This window comes from Hordeum vulgare, chromosome 2H (assembly GCF_904849725.1).
Source record: "Hordeum vulgare subsp. vulgare chromosome 2H, MorexV3_pseudomolecules_assembly, whole genome shotgun sequence".
Classification (NCBI taxonomy): Eukaryota; Viridiplantae; Streptophyta; class Magnoliopsida; order Poales; family Poaceae; genus Hordeum; species Hordeum vulgare.
In genome coordinates this window covers 519,262,986-519,269,007 of record NC_058519.1, presented here as the reverse complement: position 1 = coordinate 519,269,007, position 6,022 = coordinate 519,262,986, and positions in this window count along the sequence as shown.

Sequence of the window (6,022 nt, the reverse complement as noted above, 5' to 3'; positions counted from 1 at the left end):
CATGGTAAACAATGTTCCCCCAGTGAAGAGGATTATCAACCTCACATCAACCCTGACACATATGATGGAGAATTCTTCCAAGAACATGGGCCTAGAGACCGTTGCAACATCCATGCATGCACGGAAGTACACATTGACAATGATGATGAAGAAGAAGCAGAAGAGGAAGAACAAGAGGTTACAAACATGGAAGACCTATCAATGCTTGAGTGGTTACATGAAGGCATTTCATATGATGGTGACGATGACGACGAACACTCTGACGACATCGTTGATGACACGCGTGATACTGATGATGATGAGGAAGAAGAAGAGGAAGAAGAAGAGGTGGATCGTGATCCAGATGATCCCGACTATTTTTAGTTGTAATGTTGAACTATAATGTTGATTTTGTAATAGTTGCTTTACCATGATCCTTAACATGTTGTAATATTGAATTTGTAATATTTTGAACTTATGCTTAATATTTTGAACTTATTTATCTCAACTATAATGTACTATTTGTCAACTACCTTAGTAATTCTCATTGCGACAATTGTTTGAACTTATGCTTATTTATGTGAACTATAATGTACTATTTGTATTACAATTGTCTTATAATATGTTGAATTTGGACTAATTGATTTACTTTTTGTCATAGCAGGTTAGTGAAGCATAGTGGGGCCGCTTTGAAAAAGGAGTGGCCCAGCAAATAATCCCGGGATTCTTTTAGCGAGAAATATGCTTGACAGTTTCCTTGCCGATCCTCCTCGGGCTTCCTCTCATCCTCAGGCTTGAGGAAGAGGCCGGGGAAAAGGGGGAAGCGGTGCAGGTGAAGGAAAGGCTAAGAGAAATCCGATTTGGCCTCCCTCGCCACCACCTACCATGGCACCGTCTCAGGATGAGAGGATGGAGGATGAGCCGGTGTCTCACCCCCCATGTTTGAGGATGAGAGGGTGGAGGACGAGCCGGTGTCTCAACCCCCCATGTTTGAGCATGAGACGGTGGAGGATGAGCCGGTGTCTCACTCCCCCATGTTTGAGGAGGAGCGGGTGGATGAACAGTTGCCATTGGAGGAGGTTGAGGATCGGTTGGGGGTAACGACAGATGACGGGGAAGATCATAGTTTCATACAAGTTGAGGAGGGTCGGACTGTGTACCAGCGCGGTTCGTCAAGGCTCTCAAAACGAGGGCTTCCTATCGAGCAGAGGCCATGTATTGCTCCATATGGAGAAAGGTAACTAAGTTTGGCTTCCCGTTTTATACCTTCAATGTTTGCAACAATTGCTAATAATTTGGCTTCTCATTATGTAGCTCTGGTACAAAAGTTGGAGATGCCCCGGGTAAGTACCGGCTCGTGAACGATATCCTTGGGATCCTTGTTAGGGAGCATTACCCTTGCATGGTCACTTTGCTTGGGGAGGGCGAAGTTCGAGAGCCAGGACGGACGTGGGACCACTACAAAGTCTATGAGGATATTGGTAAAGTCAACAACCTCGAGTATCGCAACAAAGTCGAGAGGGTCTTTGTCGAACTTTGGGTTATCATAAGTTCCTTCACACACTTCACATATATAATGCAAAACTATTCGATTGCCTAACTTTGGACAATCTCGCGTGTATTTGAAAGATTTCTATAGATACGAGGATGGAAAGTTGGAGGAGGCACGAGCCATCGTTAACCAATGTTGCAAAAAGCTTGTGCACAATCTGATGTACGAGGCATGTCCTTTAGCCCTTCGCAATTATAAGACAACTCAAGGCTATAGGACTGTTGATAATAAAGCCGGTAGGAGACACCATCTTAAGAAGGCGGAATACATGCAGTTAAAGCATGTTCATGTTTGTTATTTCTTCAATAGGCTGGCACTCTATTTGTTTTTCATGTATATGAGACACTATTGATCAATTAGGTTACTCCAAGATGGTGGGTCAACAAGGGGGAGTGCTGGGAGCGGATCGTGGACTACTGGTATGGTGTTCCAAAGTGTATAGAGCGATAAACTAAGATTATAGAAAACGCCAAGCCGCACTGAAGTATCCAACACACCATCAAGGCAACTTGGGCCTTAAGGAGTTTGGGAAATGTTGGGTATGTCTTTCTTCCCATCGATTGGTTCTACATAAGCTTTATTTTGTCATACATGTTTTCAATCACAGTTGTCAATCCTTGTGATGAAATCTTAATCATGTTGCTTTGGTTGGAGGCATCTCACCATAATGTTCTGGAGCCTAACCTTTTCTAGGTGTACTCTTTGGCCCATAAGGCACCGTTCAGATCTGCCACGTCGTACAATGACAGTGACACATCATCTACGTACACTAGCAAGACCGCCTACAATCGGATGGTCAGATTTAAAAGTATGGCAAAACAGAGTAAAAGGGCTTGAGTATGACGTGACACCTGAGCCCCTTGACCACATGTTGGTTATGATCGCTGAGGTGGCAGGAAACATGGCACTGAAGCAATTGGAGGAGGCATGTTTCCTAATTCCTCTCGTCGCACTCTCCCTGAGTACAAAGCTCAGTTAGGTATCCCAAATCTTTTGTATGTCAACGCAAGACTCCAGCAATGGCTGAGATAGAGGTAATCTATACAAGTTCTCCTGTATATGCTTTCTTTAAATTATTACTTATTGTTGAATTTGAACATGCGATTGCAATTCCATATTATGTAGTCTCGACTAGAAGAGGAGAGGCGACTGGCAGATGAGAGGTTGGAGGCAAGGTTGGCGGAGGAGAGGCGACTCGCGGAGGAGAAGAGATCGTAGGATAAGCGACATGCTGATGCGAGTATGCAACACGCGTTGGCTGCACAAACTAGCCAATATTTTGAGATTTTCAGGTTAGTTCCTTAATAGCCAAGCACATGTAGTCTTTTACTACTAGTACTTAACCTTCACTCTTCAAACATAATTTGCACGCTTATTGTAGTCAGAATGTATGCCTGCTATGGTGATGCCTGCCTTTACTCTGAACCATACAGTCGGTTAGCTGATATACTTGCAAGCGTCATTATTGCATTTCTTAGTGCGGGTGTCTTGATAACCATGCAATACTTCATGCAACATCAATCATGCCATGGATCGAATAAGGATGTCTCTTCACATGCACCAGGCCCAAGTGGCAATTACCTTGGTGGTTCTCCTCATCTTTGAGATTGACTAAGGTTAGTGCCTACATATGTCATTTACATAGGTCCCAAATTTATCAACGTAGAGACAAGTAGCCATATGGATTCTAGCTTGAAGATCAAACTTCTAAGGCAGAGACGACTTGAAGCTATTTACTTTCATGATTTAGAGTCTACTTGAAGATATTCATGATTTAGAGTGTGAAATTTGAATCAAACCTGATTGGAATTCAGAAGTCCCCTTACAACATCTTTGATAGAACCAAAACATACTCATGAAACAAGTAGGAACATAGCATTTCGATAAAGAAAAAGAGACACTTGGTATAAAAGATGCCATCATATTAGGTCCCGAAAAGAAGATCTCTTGGGATGCTAAGATATAGGTATGGTATGAAAGAAAACAGATTACATAACCAAGCACTTATTTCAAGAGTTAGAAACCTTAGGTCCCGTCCTCTCATCATTTGGCCAAACTCCACACTGCAAGCATACTAACATAGAGTATATTCATATTATTATCCATGACACAACTCAACTAATTGTAAGCAAAAAATGCAAACTCATTACAAAAATTAGTTCGCACTTGAACATTAAAACATATAACTTCTAAAATAATCACTCCTTGCTCAGATAAGCAGCATACTTAAATAAATAGACTAGTGGTAGATTGCTATGTGCCAAAAGTCACCAGTAACAAAAGATCCAGTAAAATATAAAGTTTCTGTGATTCTAAAAAACCGCAATATAGTTTCAAAGGCACTAGAAATGTGACATATTGATGGTTTCAAGCATGTTATTTTTGGCATATTGATGATTTCAAGCATGTTATTTTTCTTGTTGTGCCAAAATGTGATAGAGATCATTTCGTCTTGTAGGTTGCCACCTGGATGCTCATTGGACTACGACATGGACATGAAGACATTTGTTGTAGTGGAAAATCTTACGTAGCGATGCTCACTTTGTTCATTATGTATCATCTTTGTTATGGAACTATGCTATGCATCTTTTTTATGGATCTGTGCTATGGATATGTGTTATGGAACTATGTTATGGATATGTTTTATGGAACTATGCTATGGATATGTGTTATGGAACTATGCTATATATGTGGATCTTTGTTCATTGTGTATTATTTTGTTATGGTACTGTGATGTAGATCTTTGTCCATTGTGTATTATTTTGTTATGGTTCTGTGATGTAGATCTTTGCTATGGATCAGGGAAAATATTTTGATATATATGTGTTGTGGATTTTTGTTGTGTTATGGAACTGCTTCTACATATATGCTCTGGATTTTTGATGTGTTATGTAACTATTGATATATATGTTGTGTTATGGAAGAGTTGATATATATATATATATATGACGTGTTATGGAAGTGTTGATATATATACATATATGCTCTGTTGTGGAAGTGTTGATATATACATATATGCTGTGTTATGGAACTTCTGGGGATATTTATGTATTTTGTTCATTATGTATTCTTTGCCGTCTGCTATTTCGGATACCTGACGATAAAGGGGCGTTCTTTGCCATCTATCAAGCACAAAAGGTTGTCGGCAAAGGCTTTTTATTTGCCGTCTGGTGAACGTGGGGGCTGACGGCAAAGACGTATTCTTTGTCGTCTCGTGGACGCGGGGTTGATAGCAAAGACTTACTCTTTTCGATAGCAAAGACTTACTCTTTGCTGTGTCGTGGATGTCGGGAAAGGTTTCTTCTTTGTCGTCTGGTGTGCATGAAGGCTGACGACAAAGACACTAACTCCGTCCATTTGGCACATGGTCCCATGAGTTACTTTCTTTGCTATCTTTTCTGGACTAGCTGACGGCAAAGAACTCACACTGATGGGAAAATCTTTGGCGACTGCCCGACCAGAAGCAAACGACAAAGAACCTCTTTCCCCATTCATAGGATACCGTCAAGCTTTAACGTCTGCTGGTATACGGCAAAATCTTTGCCGTCTGTATACATGCCTTTGCTGTCTGTTATTGGCTGACGGCAGACTTACTAATTCCTATAGTGTAAGGGAAAACAAGTCCGAGAAAATTGTTTACACGGGAAAGCTCCTAACATCCAAAAGGAAATATTTTTGGCTTTTATTTTTAATACTACAACTAATTAAATGGAAAAATAAAATCGAAAAGAAATGAGAAATATTTTTGGGCTTTCAAAGTGTTTCAAACACACAAGAGGAATGCGGAAAAATAAAGCTAACATGGGTATACAATGAAAGAGGATGAACACCGAAAATTTGTATGAAGTGTGTAACATGAATGAAATGTGGGTGAGAAATACGTACTCCCCCAAGCTTAGGTTTTTGTCTAGCTTGGTAATTACCACTCGTAATCTGGAAAATGGTTGAGATGGTAGCTTGTGGGGGCATTCTTTTCCGCCTCTTCTGCCAAGCGAGCAGCCCCCACTCCAGTAGTGTACTCTCTCACTTCGTTCTCAAGAACGTAGCATCTCCTACGAGCCTGAAAATTAAAGAGGGCAGGTGCACGCGAAGTGACATGCACAGGCGTGTATTTATCAAATATTAAGTTATACTCATAACTTCTAGCATGATTTACAATATATTCATGAAAATGCATAGCTTCATAATCTAAACATTTGTCAAGCAAAGTAGGATCATTAGGTTGGGGTGACACTCCCAATTGTGCAGCTATGCGGGAGGCATAAATTCCTCCATACAAATCATTGTTGGTATAGTTGGAGTGCAACCTTTGAGCAACAATTGCACCAAGGTTATAGCGTTGTTCACCAATCACAGCGGTGTGAATAAAGCTCAAGTCAGGGGCACATAACGCACTGCAACCCTTATTTCCCTACTACACATTTCCCATTAAATAGTGCAAAGTAACGAATAGAGGGAAAATGAATGCTTTTAATTCTGGCTTGTGTCACT